General features: G+C 45.2%; 1 protein-coding gene and 1 pseudogene across 2 annotated transcripts in view; one reads left to right on the top strand and one right to left on the bottom strand.

Annotated features, from left to right (window-relative positions):
- Window positions 1-21760, bottom strand: part of GALNT2 (polypeptide N-acetylgalactosaminyltransferase 2) — a 247658-nt gene that overhangs the window by 196971 nt on the left and 28927 nt on the right. The window lies entirely within an intron of this gene.
- Window positions 12668-13559, top strand: LOC128595937 (rRNA-processing protein FCF1 homolog; annotated as a pseudogene).

The raw sequence follows: 21760 nt of genomic DNA, 5'->3' as shown, positions 1-21760 counted from the left end.
ATGATCTCTTGTATCTCTGTGGGATCAGTTGTTATTTCCCCTTTATCATTTATGATTGAGGTTACTAGAGATTTTACTTTTCTATTCCTCGTTAGTCTGGCCAATGGTTTATCTATTTTATTCATTTTTTCAAAAAACCAACTCCTTGTTTCATTAATTTTCTGAATGATTCTTTTGTTTTCAATTTCATTGATCTCTGATTTGATTTTGGATATTTCTTTTCTTCTACTGAGTTCAGGCTTAGATTGTTCTTCTTTTTCCAATTCCATAAGATCTCTTGTGAGATTGTTGATGTGCTCTCTTTCTGTTTTTCGAATGTAGGCATCTAAAGCGATGAATTTTCCTCTCAAAACCCCACAGGTTTTGGTAGCTTGTGTCTTCATTGTTGTTATGCTCAAGGAAGTTAATGATTTCCTGTTTTATTTCTTCCTGCACCCATCTGTTATTCAACAGAAGATTGTTTAATTTCCATGCCTTTGGGTGAGGTCGAGCATTTTTGTTAGAGTTGAGTTCCACCTTTAGTGCCTTATTGTCTGAGAAGATACAAGGTAAAATTTCAATTCTTTGGTTCTGTTGATATTTGCTTTGTGTCCCAGGATATGATCAATTTTGGAGAATGTTCAATGGGGTGATGAGAAGAATGTATTTTCTTTATCTTTGGGGTGGAGTATTCTATATGCGTCTGTCAAGCACAGTTGTTCTAGGGTCTCATTTAAATCTCTTATATCTTTGTTTAATTTCTGTTTAGAGGCTCTGTCCAGCTCTGTAAGAGGAGTGTTAAAGTCCCCTGTTATTATGGTATTATCAGATATCATATTGCTCAGACTGAGAAATGTCTGTTTCAAGAATCTGGGAGCATTCAAATTGGGTGCATAGATATTTAGAATTGAAATGTCTTCTTGTTGTATTTTTCCCTTGACCAATATAAAGTGACCATCTTTGTCTTTTTTGACTTTAGTTGCTCTAAATCCACATGTATCTGAAAATAAGATTGCAACTCCTCTTTTCTTCTGAATTCCATTTGCCTGAATAATTGTCTTCCAACCCTTCACTCGGAGCTTTAATTTGTCTTTTGTAGCCAGGTGTGTTTCTTGCAGACAGCAAATAGATGGCTTGTGTTTTTTAATCCAGTCAGCCAATCTATGTCTCTTCAGTGGGGAATTCAAGCCATTAACATTTATTGAGATAATTGATAAGTGTGGTAGTATTCTATTCGTCTTATTTGGTGAGAGTCCATTGCTTAGTTTTATCTTTTGCATCAGTGTGGAGGTTAGGTTCTGTCCTTTAATTTCTGAGTTCTTACTTTGATGCTGATCCATTGTGGTGGTCAGTGTGCAGAACAGGTTGAAGTATTTCCTGTAGAGCTGGTCTTGTTGTGGCGAATTTCCTCAATGTTTGTATATCCGTAAATGATTTGATTTCTCCGTCAATTTTGAAGCTTATCTTAGCAGGGTACAGAATTCTGGGCTGGAAATTGTTCTGTTTAAGTAGATTAAAGGTAGATGACCATTGTCTTCTTGCTTGGAAAGTTGCATTAGAGAAGTCTGCGGTCACTCTGATGGATTTTCCCTTGTAGGTCAACTGGCGCTTACTCCTGGCAGCTTGCAGAATCTTTTCTTTTGTCTTGACTTTGGACAGGTTCATCACAATGTGTCTTGGAGAAGCTCGGTTAGAGTTGAGGCGACCTGGGGTCCGATAGCCCTCTGAAAGCAGTGTGTCAGAACCTTTCGTGATATTTGGGAAATTTTCTTTTATAATATTCTCTAGTATGGCTTCCATTCCTCTGGGGCATTCTTCTTTCCCTTCTGGAATTCCTGTAACTCGTATGTTGGAACGCTTCATAAAGTCCCATAATTCTGACAGTGAATGTTCTGCTTTCTCTCTCTTCTTTTCTGCCTCTTTTACTATCTGAGTTATCTCAAGAACTTTGTCTTCTACCTCTGAAATTCTTTCTTCTGCATGGTCTAACCTGTTGCTGATACTTTCCATTGCATCTTTTAGTTCCCTAACTGACTGTTTCAGTTCCTTCAGCTCTGCTATATCCTTTTTATATTCTTCATATCATTCATCTCTTATTTGATTCTGTTTTTGGATTTCCTTTTGGTTATTTTCCACTTTATTAGCAGTTTCCTTCATTGTTTCCATCATTTCTTTCATTGTTTTCAACATGTGTATTCTAAACTCCCTGTCATTCCTAGCATTTCTTCATAAGTGGAATCATCTGCAGTAGCTACCTCATGGTCCCTTGGCGAGGTTGTTCTGGACTGGTTCTTCATGTTGCCTGGAGTTTTCTGCTGATTCTTCGTCATGAGTGGTTTCTTTTATCTGTTTCCTTGCCCTAATTTTCCTTTTACTTCCTCTTGCTCTTTAAGTTCTCGTGCCTATGGACTAAGGGTTACAGGACCAGAGGGGTGAGAAGGTTGAAGAGCAAAAAAGGGATGAAAGAAAGGAGGACCGAGTGATAAGAAAAAAAAGAAAAATAGAGAAAGGAGAGGGGGTGGGTAAAAGGAATATTGACAAAAAGAAGAGAGGCACATCAAGAGGGAGACAGAACAATATAGGTGTACAGTAGGGTACTTTGACGCAATCTTGAAAAAAACCCACCTTCTGGGGGTGCCCAGTTGGGTGGTTCCCTTGAGGTCAGCAGCTCTTTGCTAACCTGATCAGACACAGTACCCCACCTCCACCAAGTAGAGAGGAAAGACAAAAATGCTATAAATCAAACCAAAACAAGCAAACAGAAAACTTTACGGGATAAAATTGGGTGAAAAACCAAATAATAGCAGTAGAAACACTAGCAAAAATGAAGTTCTAATTATTGAAAAAGACAGCAATGGGAAATTATAATTAAACTAGAAAAATTGAGAAAGAAAAGGGATCTGTATGGAAAAGGTTGAACTTATAAAACAAAATAACATCAACAAAATCAAAATAAACAAACAAACAAAACAAAAAAAAACAACCAAACCAAAAAAAGAAAAAAACACAACCTAAAAACAAAGCAGTATATATATGTTATTGAATATTGTCTGGGCAACACGTGGTCTTCTGGGGTATGAGATGTTAATCACAGTTCTGATACGACTGGAGGGTGCTGATTTCTCAAACCCCAGCAGGTAGACACCCTAAATCTCTCTTCAGCCCACTTAAAAGGCACTTTGAACTTGTAAACTTGCTGAGCAGAAGCTTTCCCAGGAAAGTGTTTGTCGCTGGAATCACTGCTGAAGTGACTATCCACTTACACAGTGTGCCAAAACTGGTCTCACTCTGCCCCTGAGGGTTAGGGGTGCAAGGCGGCTCAGACCCCACCCTTAGGCTACTTGGTCGCTGGGTTACCAGCTCCCACCCAATTCAAGCTCTGCGACCCTGAGGGCGGAGCTTGCCGGGGCAGATGGCTCACAATGGCTCCCTGTGACCCAACGCCAAACACCATTAGCTCCGTCTGGCTCAGCGGCTCAGACTGGGGCCCTAGACAACGGCCAAAGTTCTCCGCACTCCCACTCAGGCTCTCCCCAAGGCAGTTCAACTGAGTGCCAAGTCCAAAGACACCAAAACAGTTCACAGGTAAGGCCTTTCTGGTTGGCAGTCTCGCTGCTACTGAACTTACAGTTGCAGGCGGGTTTAGACCGATTGAACACACGTGATCACTTGCCGGTTTTCCACTGTTTTAGTCCTCCTCTTGGGGTCCAGAAGTCTCTCGCTGACTCCCTGTATCTGCACAGGAGTGATGATAGGCAGATCCCACCAGCCACAGATGCCTGGAGTTCTATCTCCCCAGACTCACGGTGCCCAGATGCAAGAAAGCTGTTACTTGGCTGCCATCTTGCTCCGCCTCCCACAGCAGCAATTTTTAGCCACTGTGCCGCAGCACACTGATGTGCCATGAGAGGCTCACAGGTATGCCACAAAAATGTTTAAACACCATTAATGAAATTATTTTCAAAGAAGTTCAAAACACAGATAGTATATTGTTTAATTTACTTAATTTTACCAACATACTTTAAACGTGCCGTGGAAATTTGAGCATGCCATGAGATAAAACAGGCTAAAAAACACACAGCATACTGGGCTGCCAATGATGTTTTGATTCAGCTTTGCCTGACTGCGAGCTGATGTTAGCATTCTGAGCACACTTAGGGTAGGCTAGCAGGTTAGGTGCATTCAATGCATGTTGGACTTATGACATGTTCAACTTATGATGGTTTATTGGGACATAACCTCGTTATTTGTCAAAGAATGTGCTGAACGCATATCACTTTCACACCATTTATAAAGTCAAGAGAATTGTAAGTTAGACTATCCTGTGTGTGTGTGTGTGTAGACTTCAAAAAATCAGGGCAACTCCTCCTAGGATATCTTTATTTTGAGCTTACTTACATGTCTGATTAGAATCACCCTTTCAGAACCATCTTTATTGCTTCATCAGCAAACCAGTTTCCCGTGGTTCAGGTATAAGCTCCTGGCAACAGAGCCTGCTCCCACTCCTGTGTTCATCCTGACCCAGCATCTCATCCCTGCTCATTGGGAATGAGTCTGTTCAAACCTCAGCAGCATCAATAACACCTTCCATAGCACTTTACATACAGCAGGCAACGTGCACCTGTCTGTACCAGCAGAAAAAATGGAGCAAGACCTGCCCACAGGCAAAGCCAGCGGGGAAGACATGGTGACATGAACAGAGGCCCTGGACTGCAACTCACCACACACCATCCCCTGAGCGGCGCCCTTCTCCCCAGCCAAGGCACTGGTAAGTGATTGCTCAGGCTCTGCTCCTCTTGTTCCTGACCCTTCATTCTTACTTTTAAGGTCCTGCGGGTAATGAATGAATATCTAGAAAGATTTTTGTTTTAGCTATTCACATAAACTATGGAGGGCAATGGGTCAAACCACCCAGACTTTCAGCAAACTGCAAACTCAGACCTCAGGGGAACAGCACATCACCCCCCAGAACTCCTGGGAGTGGGTGCTCTGCTGTCATCGCCACCAGTACATTTCTCACACTGAAATCTTCAGGGGGGTGTTGTAAGCTGCCCTCCATGGCCTGGCCCCCCTCACACAGAGGAATCAGCCTGCTGCCCAATGGTATGTGGCTCACTCACCATGCAGAGAACACAGAACTCTGCTCTCACTCCAACACCTAGGAAATGGTGCAGATGAGACCCAGGATTCTGCACTACACAGCTGTTAGCAAAAAGAGCTGGCACGTCCTGGTACGCCGGCTTTTCTAACAGGTAACATGCAATGACTGCACAAGACCAGCTTCTAAGTCAGGTCCGAAGACCAGACTAAAGAAACGAATCGTCTTTCCTATGATACTATGATCCACTGTGGAGGCCATGGAAGGGCTGAGAATAAAGGTGAGCGGGAAGAGGATGGAAAGATCAAGCATGCACGCTGACTGGCAGACGCCGCATGGAGCTGGTGTCAGACAGGGCTGGCCTGCTCGTCCACTTCCTAGCTGCCCTGGTTTGTATAATGGGTGTAATCACGCATAGGGACACCACCAGGCCTCCCTTGCCATGGCCCCAGCCTCCCACCTCAGGACACACCTCGGGGAAGCAGGCTAAACAGCAGGACTACAGATGTGGCCAGAACACACAGTGTGGCTTCGCCCCTCCCACCCACACCCGCACTTCTGCTGTTTCCTTCACACACATTCCCCCAGATTCATTTTCAGAGTATGCACTTGCAAACCCACACTTAGAATAGGGGAGACAGCAAGCATCCTGTGAGGCCTTTCCCTAAATCAGCTGTGACTCAGCCTCGCAAGGCCCCAAGTGCCTTCAGAGCGGCTTCCTGCAAAGACCAGTAATAAGCAGGCCAGACGCTGGTAACCATGATGAGCTGGCACCTGCTGGGCCCAGATCCAGGGAAGGAACAGGCCCTGGCCTCCCTCCTCCTACCTCTGCAAATGTCATTTACATCTTGAAACCATAGAGGACACGGGTGGGACTCCACAGGCTGGTGAATTCTGCATTCCAGGACTTCTGAAGCCTATTAAGATGGGACAGCCAGGGTGCATGTTCTTCACAAAGCAGCTCTGACCACCTGTTTCCCTCCATTTCCCACACCTCCTCACCCCCCACCCCCAGCACATCACATTTATTTTTTGACTCCAAGCAACCATGGCACAGTTTTTAAAGCTTCACAGTTCTGATGCTAGAGAGCTGGGAAACTGGGAATCAGGATCATTAGGCTAAAATATGTATCAGCCACGCCTGAAGCCCACCAGCTGTCCTGCTAACTCCACCATGATGGAGAATAGGTTCTCCAGCCACCTCTGCCCAAATCCTCCGGAAGACAGGATGTCAGCTTGTTTAGACAGTGGTTACATTAAGCTTTGCAGAAAGAAGCAGAAGAGACCCCAGTTAAAGAGATCCCTGTGCCAAATACAGACAGAGCCAACTGCCCTGCTTCCAGCCCTCACGGATCTGGCACCCTGGCCCAACGTCTTTGAAGAACACCCAAACAGAAGCTTCAGGATGCATAGGAGGTGAAGGTAAAATGCTGCCATTTACTTACTGGCTGACACACTAGCTAATTAAACCTACCACAGGGCTCTTTGGGAGTGTGATCCTATACCCTTAGAAAGGAAGGGTGCGCCTGTGCTCAGTGAGTAGGGCGCCGCCCCCATATGCTGAGGGTGGCGGGTTCAAACTCGGCCTCGGCCAAACTGCAACCAAAAAATAGCCGGGCGTTGTGGCGGGCGCCTGTAGTCCAGCTGCTCGGGAGGCTGAGGCAGGAGAATCACGTAAGCCCAAAAGCTGGAGGTTGCTGTGAGCCATGTGACGTCCTAGCACTCTACGGGCGGCAAAGTGAGACTCTGTCTCTACACAAAAAAAAAAAAGAAAGGAAGACTGCTGGGGGAGCAGTCATTCCAGGGAACCTTGCTGCCAAAATCCAAGGAGGGTCAGGTCAGGTCAGGTCTGAGCCGCTTTCATAGAGTAAATGACTAGGAGAAGGAAAGGAATGAATAACAGCCTGTTACTTAATAAGAAGTTTTTCTACCCAGCTACCTTGTTCCAAAATTGAGGACAAAATCAGGGTCAGCTGCAATACTACCTACATGATAATTATGTGCTCTTTTACCCCCCCCCCTGTTTTATATGTATGGGTGTTTTTTGGTTTGATTTGGTTTTTCAGCCATTTATCTCTGTCAGAGCCACATACAAAATCCTGCATGAATCTCTTTCCTGGGAGCAGAAACTCCTGCTCTAGCCTCCCCACCGTGGCAGACAGCCTCTGCAGCCTGCCGACATCTGCCCCAGAATCACACAGGAAAACAGTAGACTTGCAAACACAGAGGCTAAGGCCACTGGCTGGGGGAGAAGCAGACTGCTGCAGGAAGCACCTCAGTGCTCACCCCGGTGGCCAATTAGCGCTGCCTAAAAAGTAAACAACAGCACAGGTGCTCACAGACACCAAGCAAACCAAGAAGAAGAGCACACAGGGGACACTAAGGCCTCATGAGCAAATGGAGACTCCAGACGCCCTGAAATCCAAGAAACAACTAATTGAATGTGAAAGGACCACAACTGTTTACCTCTGCAAAGAGCCTTTTCTAGCAATTCCTGGACGGCCTCACCTAGGAGGAAACAGAGGCAGCCCTTTACAATTTCTCCAAACTAGACTAGGGTCATAGGAATCCCTCACTGCATAGTGCTGAGTTCCAAACAATCCCTGAAGACTCAAAGACCTTGGTCTCAGCTTCAGGATGAACTACAGCAAGCACAATGTCACCCCTCCTCGTTTCACACAGAGAGACATCCAACACAATACCCCTGTCCACACTACTGAGCATTCTCTAGTCTCCTCCCATGGCCCACCAATCCCTGCTGCCCCCCAAGCAGCAGCCCTTCAACACCTACACTGGCACAGCTACTGGGTGTTTTCAACCCTTCCACCAACCAAGACTGTGTATGTCTCCTAGAGAATCTATTTCCAACAATGCCTATAAAACAAAATGGGAGTGATTTAATCAACTCATTCTCTTTAAAAAAAAAAAAAGCCATCAGCTGTCTTGAGTCATCACACTAAGTATCTGTCACTCTAACCAGCTGCATTTTTTTACAGTAAGCCCCAGCAGTCTTAATGTCAGATCAATGAACAATTTCCATCCACCATTCGTAAACAGTAACACACCAAGGACACCCAAAAGGGTATAAACTTTCCCCTCAGAAGCACATCTGCTGCAAGCTCTTCCAAATAAATAAGCCCAGAATTCTAAAACCTAAAAAAGGAAATTATCCATTTGGGTTTATAATTTCTGTGACACAACTTCACTCTCAAGACCAAAATTGCTGCATTTATGGCTCACGGCATGGAGAACCTACATTTGGCCAGTGGCACCTGGGTACACAGGGTGCCAGCCACCAGCCAGGCACGTCTGCCTCATGGTAACTCCATCTACTGTCCCCTTTTCTGACTTTCGGGCTGGGGGAGGGGAGGTTCTTCCAAGAAAACAGAAGTTTGGTGCCTTCAGAGCCCTTAAAACTTACTTGCACCTAAAATTAGTTCCTCTGATAGACAATTTGCCTTTCTTTGCACTTCTAAACTATGCAGAAGGCTCTCCAAGAAGGACACATTGTGCACCAACCAGTAAAAGCAAAGCAGAGAGCTGAATGAGGAGGCAGCATTTCACTCCAGTTACTTTTTGTGCTTTTGTCTGGCAAAGGGACAGAACAGAAGATAAGGAAACAGCTCTCCTAAATCCCTCCTGAGGACTTTTCTTACTATGCATCATCTTTTCTTTTAAGCCCAAATGCTCCAAATAATTGGGGAGGGGGATGCCATGTTATGTGTTTCATGGTGAAAAAGGGAACTTTCTCAGGAGGTAGAATGTGAATAATTATAGATAACAGAAGCAGGAACAAACTTCCATCACAGATTTACAGAACCCGCAGTTCTACTTAAGACACATTTTTTTTCCCTCTATCACTCTTAAGTTGTTTAATTTTTAAACAAGCCCATACCTTGGCTGACCAGGACCTGAAAACATGTTAAAACACCACTGGGATCATGTCAAGAATCTTTTAAACGGTCTTAAAAAGGCTCTTCTGTTCTCTTAGCAAACTAGGAACACACTCAGCAGGCTTAAAAATTTCAGTCCAACAAACACTTTATGGTACCTGATGTGAGCTGGGGTGGGAGAAGCGTGTGAGAAAAGACATGCACACAGTGACTGGAACAAGAGCATCTTACAGCAAATGGACACCAGGTGCACAGCTGCAACCACTCAAGGGAAGGGAAGGAAGGATCAGTGGCAGAGCTGAACACTTGCTTAAAATGCATCACAAAAGCCAGAATTCCAAAGAGGTAGCCCTGGTATATGACACATATAGGAGTGTAATATGCACACACACACATATACTTGTATACATGAGTATATAGTCATGGGTCACTTAACAACAGGAACAGGTCATCAGGCAGTATCTGCACACTGTGGACATCAGAGTTACTTACACGAACCCAGCTGGCACGGCCTACTGCACACCTAGGCTGTATTGTACAGCCTACTGCTCCCAGGCTACACCTGCACAAACCTTAAAATAATGGCATTTGTGTATCTAAATATAGCTAAGCATAGAAAAGGTACAGTAAAAATAAGGCATTATAATCTTATGGGACCACTGTTATATATGCAGTCTCTTACTGACCAAAACATCGTTATGTGCTGTGCGACTACATACATATGTGTATGTATGTGTGTGTACTCCCCCAGAAACTTCCTAACCGTGAATCTATGTACGTGTGTCCACATGCACACTTACGTATCATGTTATTAATCATGTACATACTTACATATACAGGTATGTACATATACTTACTTACACACATGCACACTCACACAGATTTTGGACGGAGGCAGCCCTGCATTTTCACTACACTTCTTTGGCTTTGTGATCCTGAGCAAGTTGTTCAATTCTCTGTGTCTGCTCACTTGCAAAATCAGGTAAATACCACCTACACCTCTAGGATTATTGTAAAGATGAAAAGAATCACAGGGTGTACAGACCAGGTACACAGTTGGTGCAGAACTAAGTTTCATGTCCAATGTCCTTGGAGCCATCTGAGAAGTGTTTGGGCAAGTTGCCTGGAATCATAGCAAAATGAAACTATTGCCAGGACTTGACCTTTCCCTTTTTAATTGTTTGTTGAACAATCTATGAAAACTCCTACTCCACACCACAGACTGTGTGAGGAGCTAAGAATATATCTAAATGTAAACTGTGGCCTTTGCCCTAAAGGAGGCTAGGTCCTGGAAGGAAGGAAAAAATGTCATTAACTGCACTACTAACCCTTCACACGTGCTGCACCTGAAACACCAACCCCCAGATGAAGCGGTTCCTCAGAACTGAAATGGAACAACAGTGAAAAGGGGCTGTAGTGCACTGCAGACACAGGACCAGGCTGGCACAGGAAGGAGTGAACTCACCTGGACCTGGCCAAGCCATCTGCACCGCGAGAAGAGCCATGAGCGTGCCTGACAAGTCAGTATAACATGGGAGAAGACAGATGTCTCCTTCCAGGAACAAAGGCCAAAACTTGGTTCAACTGTCCACAATGAACCTTCTGAGAGCACGCACAGTCGCAAAAAGGCTCAAATTGACGTGGCCACAGCAATGTAGCCTGTTACCCCCTAACCAAGTTTCCCAGCTGATGTTTCTTGGGAATTGCAACTTGGGACATGTGGAGAGCTTTGTAAAGAGGAGAAGTCTTCCCAGGCAAGGCTTCAGAGCTGTATGGACTTAGAGGACACTCATGAACTGCATCAGTGTATTAGTGGCTTGGGGAAACATGCAGTAAGGAGACTGTTTGACGGTGCTGGTCTCCCAGAGACTAGTGACCACGACGTGCTCCTAACACCACAAGCCCCTGTCCCAGGATTTGGGAACTTTGGAATCACCATCACTGAAATAGCGTAGCAGCTTTGGGAATTGGCAAGATGGCAAGTGGTGCCCTACAGAAAACCAAGCTGGAGAGGGGCACAGGGACACCGCGACCCAAAGCAGGTACGCAGCTCGTGGGGCATGACATGCACCTTATAGAGACACCAGTGCCACCGAGGACTCATGACCCAGGAGGCTGGGGAGGATCACCCCTTCTGAGAAGGAACGTGGAGTCCCTGGTTAAAGGAAGCTGACAGAGCTCTGATCTCATCTCATTCTCTCATCTGTGTGATTCCGCATATCGGGAACATCTCAAGGAGATTTACACGTGATGAGCATGACTGGCTCTGCACACCTGCCACTGAGAGTTTCTGGCCAATCTCCCAGATTCAAGTGGGGTGAGTTTCCCCTGTGCCTCACACCACTCTTAGTTACCGCTGGTATGCAGTCAATCTGCAATAAAAACATCTTGGAGATGTATACAGCAAATCTAAAAACTACACAATTCACGTGGCTACAGTCTAAAAAGAATGCTACCCCGTAGGGTGTACTACACTTCATACAGACAGATTCAAGCAAAGAGAGAAGAAAGAAAAAAGAAGGCTTCCCACTAAGAGGGTACCAGCACTGTGTAAGAGTAAATACTTCCTTCCGTGTTCATTCTAGAGAACTTACATGGCATGTAGCTACGTCTTCAAACCCCACAAGCCCCTGAATCACCCCAGAGGGCTGAAGCCTGGGCTAAAAAGAGTAAATGTAAATAACGCATTTTAAGTTAAAAAAAAATTAAAGTTATGCCAAATCTCTACTTATCTAGAATGCAAACAAGAAAGTTCAGATTTATACTCTGATACGAACTATAAACATTTATATGCTCCCTTTTACAAATTACATTCACACATATTAATTCATTTTGATCCCTGAAACCAAAGCAGAATTAGCAGTGTTATCTACTTTACAGAGACCCAACCTAAGGACTAGAATATAGGAGTTGTCTAAACCCACCAGCCAGTTAAGCATAATAATACAATGTATAGCTGCTATATGTCACTATAATTCTCCATTATTAAAAGATATTAAAAATATTCCTGAGATATCAAGGATAAATTAAATTATATTTCATTTGAATAAGATGTAAGGAACAGCATTACCATTCATAACAGCCAAACAATGGAAACAACCCAAGTAACTGTCAACAGACGAGTAAACAAAATGTGGTATATACACACAAAGGCTATCTCTCAGCCTTTAAAACAGTGGTTCTCAACCTTCCTAATGCCGCGACGCTTTAATACAGTCGAAAGGGGCCGTGACCCACAGGGTGAGAACCGCTGCTGTAAAAGGAAGGAATCGTGACACCTGCTGCAACAGGGATGCATCTCCAGGACATTACACTAACGGACATGAGCCAGTCATAACAGGACAAATACTGTATGATCCCACTTACATAAGGCATCTAAAGTAGTCAGATTTGGAGATAGAAAGTAGAATGATGGGGGCCAAGGACTGGGGAAGGGAGAGGAAGTCATTTAATGGGGACAGAGTTTCAGTTTTGCAAGGTGAAAAGCGCTCAGTGGATGGAGCGGATCACACCATAATGTGAATGTAGTTAATATAACTGAATTAAATACTTCAAAATAGTTAAGATTTCATATTATGCATATTTTATCACAATTTAAAATTTTTGCAAAATAATAAAATTAAATGAAAAAATGTAAAGAAATATACTTGGTTCATTAAAAATAAGTAATGCCGAGAAACAAGAGTGTGGCGTGGGCATGGGGAAGCAAAAGAAAACAAGAAAGTATGTGATCATGGAGCGAATGCTTAGTCTCAGGAATCAGAGGCTAAAAGGACAGATTGAAACCTAAAAAGAAAGAAAAGAAAGATCCCAGCACATTAAAGGAAAGAGAAGTCCCCCAGCACCCTTCCTGCTTATTCTTCCAATATAATACGCAGCTGGGCCCACCTTACCACATCTTGGTTGATAGCAGCTTTATCAACTTTTCCATTAAAGCCAAACTGGACTTAGTGCAGTCAATGATGGACTGTCTGTATGCCAAGTGCATTCCTTCTGTAACTGACTGTGTAATGGATGAAATTGAGAAATTGGGGCAGAAGTATCGAGTGGCCCTCAGGATTGCCAAGGATCCAAGATTTGAACGATTACCAAGCACACACAAAGGAACCTATGCAGATGACTGCTTAGCACAGAGAGTAACTCAGCACAAGTGTTACATCGTGGCCACAGTTGACCGAGACCTTAAACGAAGAATCCGAAAAATCCCTGGAGTTCCCATCATGTATATTTCTAACCACAGATACAATATTGAATGGACGCCAGATGATTATGGAGCCCCACGGTTCTAATTCTTATAAGACAATGTTCCTATGCCTTTCTTCAACCAACTTTCTCTGTTAACAATTTGTTAAACATGAAATACCATGAATTATTACTCTGTTCACCTGCTTGCTTTATTATGACCTGGATGATATGGGTAAATACACTCACGTTTGGATGCTATTTTGAAAATGATATTTTATCTCATTGATGGTCAAAGATGCAAAATCTTATGAAGAATGCTTTATTCTTTTTTGAGTCCTGTTGCAGAATGTGGTAATTGTAGTTAATATTAGAGTAATACACATTTCAAAATTGCTAAGAGAGTAAATTTGAAATGTTCTTATCACAAAAATGTTAAGTATTTGAGGTGGTGGATATATTGACTACTTTGATTTATTTATTCCCCATTGTATTCAGATTATAACATCACTGTGTACTCCATAAGTTTATACAATTATGAATTGTTGGTTTATAATAAAAATAAAATTGTTGCGTCTTTTTGTAAAAAAAAATAATAATAAATAAGTAATGCCAACATTATAAACATTCCTGAGCAGACTGCCCAGGGTCTTAACAATGTGAATTCACAGTTTATTAAGGCCGAGGTTCGGCACATAATGTTCCTGATTTCTCCTGTGATCCCCGGTCTGAATTTTAAAACAAGCCTTTTCTCTTCCTGTTAACATCTGGCTCCTCTTCCCCAGGGGAGCTTCGGACAGTAACTTAGTATGATCCCAGTGTTCTCCTGACAAATCTAATAGGAAGAGGGAATCATTTTGTTTGCTTCTAAACAAACCACTCAGACAGAAATGAAGGAATTACTCATTCTGCAGAATCTATTTACCATCTGTTGCTGAAGTTGGGTTGGAGGATCTTGGAGTGAATTAAACCCTAAAAGAAATGTGCCTTCTAGGTTTCGAGTCACTTTGATTCTACAACTGTATATAATTCAGACAAAATTAATTCTGTCTTTGACAAGAAATCAATGAGAGGACATTAAGGAGATTTAACACGGACGGCAGTCCCCGCCCTGGAACCCAGGGCTGCTGAGGACAGGGGGCAGGTGGAGGTTGGAAAAACTAAATTATAAATCAAAAGCCTGCCTGATGGATTAAAAAAAATCTTCCAAATTACCATTTGATAATGATAATGGATCAAAAACAGAAATACTAAAGAGATCCTGGTGTGGAAGAAGGAGTGAAGGAGGCGAGGAGGGGCTACAGGGCTGAGGTAGGGCTGTGACATCCTCAGGACAGGCAGACCTCTCACCATCTCTCCCTCCTGCTCTCCTTCACAAGGAAACTCTGGTTAACAAATACTGCACTTAAATCACTTAAGCAAATGACTAAGCTGCAGTGATCAAGAATGCTTTAGTCGTAATTACCACAGATAAGTACAGTTTTTACAATCTTCTTAAAAGAAAAAATGTTCTACATGGCCTGATCGACCTTGGCAGGGGCTAGTGAAAAGAACCACAAGCAGGCAGGTGAATAGGCCTTCCCAGCCTGAAAGGGACACCAGCAGCCTGGCTTGGCCGGGGTAGAGAGCCTATGGAGAGCCCCAGCAGGCCAGGCGGAGCCCATGGCTGGTTCCTGGCATGCCGCCTGTGCTGCAGCGCAGCAGTGGCCAGCAATCCTGGGCTCACAGAGACAGGAGTCCAGCTGCCACTCCTGTAAACTGCCTCCCCAAACACAAGGGCTCAACATAGCAAATGCTGTGTCTCCGGATGTCTGTGCTGTCTGGGCAGGGTTGCTGGCCCTCTCACCTACAGCCTTGACCCTGGGCTCTCCTCCTCGAGGCTTCTGCCCTCCCCTTCATGTGCCCCACCCTCAGAGCCTCCACTTCACCTCACCTCCTTCTCTAGCAGGCAGCCTGGGTGACTTTCAGCTGGCAACTGAACTCTAGGGGTCTAAGGAGGGGCTACCTGGCCTCTCAGGAGTAGGGCTGGCCTCAGGGCCCAAATGTCACACCCACAGCAGTCTACTGGCTCAAGGTTGTCCAGAGACTGGCCCAGGTTCATGAAGGGGAAAGGTGACGTGTGTGTAGATGGTACAGGAGGGGAGACTGCCTGGCATGTGGCTGGAGACCCTCCACTGCCCCAAGGCACTGGAGACACCAGCCCCCTACAAAGCCACTCAAATCCCAAGGAATGCATTTTACTCCTCAAACCTCATCTGGGACAGCAGAGAGCAGGTCCCAGGAGCCAGCAGGAGAGGGTGGGGACCTCATCTGGGACGGCTGAGAGCAGGCCCCAGGAGCCAGCAGGAGAGGGTGGGGACCTCATCTGGGACGGCTGAGAGCAGGCCCCAGGAGCCAGCAGGAGAGGGTGGGGACCTCATCTGGGACAGCTGAGAGCAGGCCCCAGGAGCCAGCAGGAGGGGTTGGGGATTCCAATGCCACCACTTCTACACTAGTGACCTTGGGTGGCTCACTTAATCTGTTTACCCAACAGCTTTTTTATCTATAAAATGGGGATAATGAAAATGCCTTTTGAGATTTTTTTTAAAGGATTGAATGCATTAACACCTAAAAAGTGTTTGAAAGAGCATGCGGTACAGCCAGAGCTCTGGGTTTCTATTTTTATTCCCCCCTGGCTAGGTCAGTCCACTCAAGCCACAGGAAGGACAGAGTCACAGGCTCTTGGACCCAGTGACACCACCCGCATTCTACACCAGCTGTCGGTTCATCAGACTTGAGGTCACCAAGTACTTCACTGATGGCAGCCAGTGAATCTCAACCTACACAACCAGAGATACACAGGTACCATCTGAGGACGAGCCCGCTCTGAGCAGAAGGGCCAGTATGTAACAGCAAGGACAACCAGCGACCACAACAACATGCATCCCGGCTACGTGGACAGCTCTACATGTACCACATTACTTAATCCTCACCACCTCACAGGAGCTACGAGCACACCTGCCACAGGCAAGGTTACAACTCGGAATCGGTCCCTTGCCTATTTGAGGGGGAGATCTTCATCCTCCTTGGAGACCTCTGGGGAAGATTATGTGAAATAACATGTAAGGCACCTTCTAAGACTCAAGCTGAGTGTTCATCCTTCTCTCTGTGTCTTCTCTCTTCCCCACATGGTCTGGCTTTGTTTATTTCTAATAGTTTTAATTCTAGTTTAAATACCAAAGAACAAAAATGCTATTATTACCCTCGCTTAATAACTGATGAAGCTAGGCTGAGATTAAGTGTAGCCATGTGTTGTTACATCATAGGGATACCTTCTGAGGAATGCACCATTAGGAGATTTCATCAATTGTTGCAAACATCAGAGAACACATACACAAACCTAGACGGTACAGTCTTTTGCTTCCAGACTGCACTGTAGGCAATGGCAACACAGTGGTAAGTACTTATGTATCTAAACATATCTCAACAGAAAAGGTACAGTAAAAATATGGTCCTATAACCTAAGCAACCACCACTGTATACATGATCTGCCAAAATGCAGTCTGTCGTTGATCTAAACATCATTGTGTGGCAAATGACTGTACCTTGCCCATGTCTGCAGGGCCAGTAAATGGCCTGGGGGGGGTTTCACAGTACTTTTCAAAGCCTGTGCTTTTAGCACCCACTCCGGGCTGCCTCCCAAGGGTACATAAGCAGCACAGGGAACAAAGCCCCATGGCCTCTCTAGTTGCAGAAAGCTAGCTACAGGCAGGCAATCCTTTTCTCTGCCCTAGGATTTACCTTTACACAATTGTGGTTTAATGTTCCCACTTCTGTGTCAGGTACGGATCTAAATAAACAGTGCATCTCTGCATTTGGCTTTGATATTTTTCCTCCCAGTGGATACTAACCATTATCATGTTCAATGACCTTTAAATTAATATGCACTAGATTCTTACCAAGCTTCAAGGCTAAGAAAACGTTTACGTCTCACAAGGAAATGCTTCATTCTATCGGAAAATTAAAACGATGCAACCCAGCGTGTTTCTTTTCTTGCTTTGGCTACCAAGACAGAATCATGTGTGTAACCGGAAACGCCTTGACAGGAGTTTGGCAGCAGCAGAGACATGCTGGAAGTGTGTGAGCCCTGCAGCCTCTGGCTCTCAGGTTCCTGTCCTGTAAGTGGGAATGACAATACCAACCACACAGGATTACGGGGAACATTCAGCAAAACACAGATGGGAAACCCCACCAGGATCCAGCAGAGAGGCATCCATTGATAGTTCCCCTTCATTCTTTAATTCTCCAACCACTTCTTTTATCTTCCAAAATTATTTAAACTAAATTATTTACCCTAGATATTTAAACTCTTATTTCAATAAATCTTGTTTACACATAACATACACACTTTTTCTTAAAGCTGCCTCAAATGTTTTAGAAATACACGTAGCTAAACACACAACAGAAATAACTTACAAGTTTCAGGAAGTTTCAAAGTTGCTGCATAATGGACACAAAATTTAGAGATAAGGTTGGGCAATGTCACCCTCCAAAAATAAGGCGAAATAAGAACCAGCCAAATGAATGACTTCTGCCAGCTAGGGTGATCTTTCCAGGAAGTAACTCAGACCAGCTGGTGATTTGGAAATGTAGCTCACGCGAGAATACGAAGTGAATCTCATAGATTCCCTCCTTCATCTCACCAGTATGACACAGAAGAACCCAAACTAGAAATCTCATCAAGAAGACCAAAGCAAGAAGAAAAAAACAAATCCTGAGGAACATAAGGTGAACTGTAATCTAATTACAAGTAAGACATCTAACATGAAATAGTTTCGCTCGCAGATTGCCAAAGAATGTTCAAAAGAAAGTCAGATGTATCAGTTAGGATCTGATCAGACTTCAGACACTACACAGCTTTTTGTTAACTGGGTATGAAGTTGGTAACTTGGTGACTGGAAGGGAAACATGAAAATTCTAATGTATCAAGGAGATTGCAACAGCCCCCCCCCCCCACCAGGGCTGAAAGAATCAAGGAAAGGCTGGACCAAGCCTTAGAGACCTGCAGGAAGGGCCCCGAGGTAGGGATCTCCCGGGGGGGCTGGTCTGCCAGTGCTGGGTAAACTGAGGCTGGGACAACACGACACAGACAAGAGAGCAGCCCCTTCTCTGCCTCCCATCCTGGGAGCCCCTGTAGTGCCCCCCACTGTCAGAGACAGCCAGGAAGCTGCTGGCAAAGCAACTATAGTGCGGCACCAGCATTAGCGTCACAAATTAATGTGCATCACCAGCCCCGACATCACAAACTGTGGTGTGCAGTGCCAGCAGCAATGTCACAAACTAGTGTGCAGTACTAGCGCTGACGTCACAAACTGTAGTGTACAGTGCCAGCACCCACGTTTCAAAGTGTAATGTGCAGCACCAGTGCCAATGTCCCAGACCAGAGCACAGACAGGTTTGGAACTGAGTAACAAATGGCACAGGGAGATTAATCAGTGTCTATCACCACCCTAGAGAGAAGGAATTGATTTTATACACAGAAAGATCCCCAGAATGGGGAAGACAGATTTATCAAATTTCCACAGACTGGCAGAAATGAGCCCATGAGAAACATAGCTGCTCACTCAGCCGTGCTGTGGTTTGCTGAATACAGGCCCCCAGGAATGAGGGGTCTCTTGGGGAAATATGGTTCTGGTCATTGATCAATGAACTGTCACCATCAGTCACCAATACCCTATAATCCTGGTGCATGTAACCCCTAATCCTTGATTGGTAACTGCCAGGTGAACTAATAAAGTAAGTTTCCAACCCTGTCAAAGTCAGTGAGACTCTGAACCCATGGTAAGCTCGCTCTCAAAGCCCAGCCTCAAACAGTCTGATGGCCTCTCTTTATATATCTGATTGCATGTGTTTTTTATACTGGAAACTGTCAAGTCTTTTGAAGAAAATAAGCATGTAAGCCTCAAGTATTTCTGCAAGAAGAAAACAGAAACAAGATTAAGGAGGTTTATCAGGGGAAGCTCCTTAACCACATTCCTCCATTCTGACCAGCTCATCCACCCGCAGAGGCATCTGCCATGTCTGAGAACTTCGGGAGCCTCACAGCACTGGGCTTGCAGTCTTCCCTCCACGCTCTGCCCCACAGAACGCCATGGCCCAGGGAGGGCAGGACACCAGCTCTATACATGGCCACACCCCCACACTCGTGTGCAAGGTCACAGAGGCACAAGCACCGCTGTGCAGGGAGAGTTGTACAACCCACCCCCGTATCCGTCTAGAAGATACAGCCCTTGTTACCTCCCCCAATACATGAGTGGCTCACAGGCAGTTTGACAATAGGTATTAGTGCTCTCCAATCATAAAAATGTTCCCAACCATTCCAAACCCTTGGCAGATGGGACAAGATCCAGCAGAGGTTGTCCAGAGAGGTTTTTCCTTAGGAATTACACACAGTATCATGGTCACACAGACATATGGGGTCACACCTTCCTCCCAATAATAAAACAACAGAGACTTAGGAGGCTGAGGCAGGGAACTCCTGGGGCCAGTTAGTTAGAAGCAACAAGACTCCTATCTCTAAAAAATAAATTAAAAAAAATTTAAAAAACCAGAGAAATGATAATTCAAACCACAGTAAGATATCACTTCACACCCATTAGGATAGCTACTGTCAAAAAACAGAGAATAACAAGCGTTAGCAAGAACATGAAATGATTAACTGGATTCCTTGTTTACTGCTGAGAATATAAAATGGTACAGCCACTATGGATATCATACAGGTACCTCAAAATATTAAAAATAGAACTACCATATGATCCAGCAATTCCCCTCGGTAGTTAAACAAAGGAATTGAAAACAAGCTATCAAAGAAAGCTGACATACCCACGTTCACAGCAGCATTATTCACAAAAGTCCAAAAGTGGAAGCAACTCAGTGTTGATCATCAGAGGAAAGAAAAACAAATGTTGTCTATCCATACAGTGCAATACCACTCAACAATAAAAAGAAAGACATCCTGTCACATGCTACACGGATAAACCTTGAGGACCTTACGCGGAGTGCACAGCCAGCCAAAAGGACTAAACACTGTGTGATTCCACTGAGGTGAGCGGCCTAGAACAGTCAAATTCATTGAAACAAAGGAGAATTGTGGGTTGCCAGAGGCTGGTGGGGTGTAGGGGAGGTGTTCTTTAATGGGTACAGAGTATCTCTTTAACAAGAGGAAAAAAGCTGTAAAGCTGGATGGTGGTGATACAGTGGTGTGAATGCACCTCATGTCAATGGACCTGATAATTAAGAGTGGTTACAATGATCAATTTTGTTATATGTATTTTACTACAATAAAAATTTTGGAAAAAAAGTGAACTATTGCCACAGGCTGCAACCTACAACATGGATAAAACTCAAGAATATTATGACAAGCAACCTAAGTCAGACACAAAGGGTGCACACTGTGAGTCCACTGGAGGAGGCAGAGGGACAGAGTCAGACACAAAGGGCGCACACCGTGAGTCCACTAGAGGAGACAGAGGGACAGAAGTCAGACACAAAGGGCGCACACTGTGAGTCCACTGGAGGAGACAGAGGGACAGAGTCAGACACAAAGGGCGCACACCATGAGTCCACTGGAGGAGACAGAGGGACAGAAGTCAGACACAAAGGGCGCACACCGTGAGTCCTCTGGAGGAGACAGAGGGACAGAAGTCAGACACAAAGGGCGCACACCGTGAGTCCACTGGAGGAGACAGAGGGACAGAGTCAGACACAAAGGGCGCACACCGTGAGTACACTGGAGTAGACAGAGGGACAGAGTCAGACACAAAGAGCGCACACCGTGAGTCCACTGGAGGAGACAGAGGGACAGAGTCAGACACAAAGGGCGCACACCGTGAGTCCACTGCAGGAGACAGAGGGACAGAGTCAGACACAAAGGGCGCACACCGTGAGTCCACTGGAGGAGACAGAGGGACAGAGGTTAGACACAAAGGGCGCACACCGTGAGTCCACTGGAGGAGACAGAGGGACAGAGTCAGGCACACAGGGCGCACACCGTGAGTCCACTGGAGGAGACAAAGGGACAGAGTCAGACACAAAGGGCTCACACCGTGAGTCCACAGGACGAGACGGAGGGACAGAGTCAGACACAAAGGGCGCACACCGTGAGTCCACTGCAGGAGACAGAGGGACAGAGTCAGACACAAAGGGCGCACACCGTGAGTCCACTGGAGGAGACAGAGGGACAGAGTCAGGCACAAAGGGCGCACACCGTGAGTCCACTGGAGGAGACAAAGGGACAGAGTCAGACACAAAGGGCTCACACCGTTAGTCCACTGGAGGAGACCGAGGGACAGAGTCAGACACAAAGGGCGCACACCATGAGTCCACTGGAGGAGACAGAGGGACAGAGTCAGACACAAAGGGCGCACACCGTGAGTCCACTGGAGGAGACAGAGGGACAGAGTCAGACACAAAGGGCGCACACCGTGAGTCCACTGGAGGAGACAGAGGGACAGAGGTCATACACAAAGGGCGCACACCGTGAGTCCACTGGAGGAGACAGAGGGACAGAGTCAGACACAAAGGGCGCACACCGTGAGTCCACTGGAGGAGACAGAGGGACAGAGGTCAG

This window comes from Nycticebus coucang, chromosome 10, assembly GCF_027406575.1.
Source record: "Nycticebus coucang isolate mNycCou1 chromosome 10, mNycCou1.pri, whole genome shotgun sequence".
NCBI lineage: Eukaryota > Metazoa > Chordata > Mammalia > Primates > Lorisidae > Nycticebus > Nycticebus coucang.
Note: the sequence above shows the minus strand (reverse complement) of the source record. Positions and strands in the feature narration are given on the sequence as shown.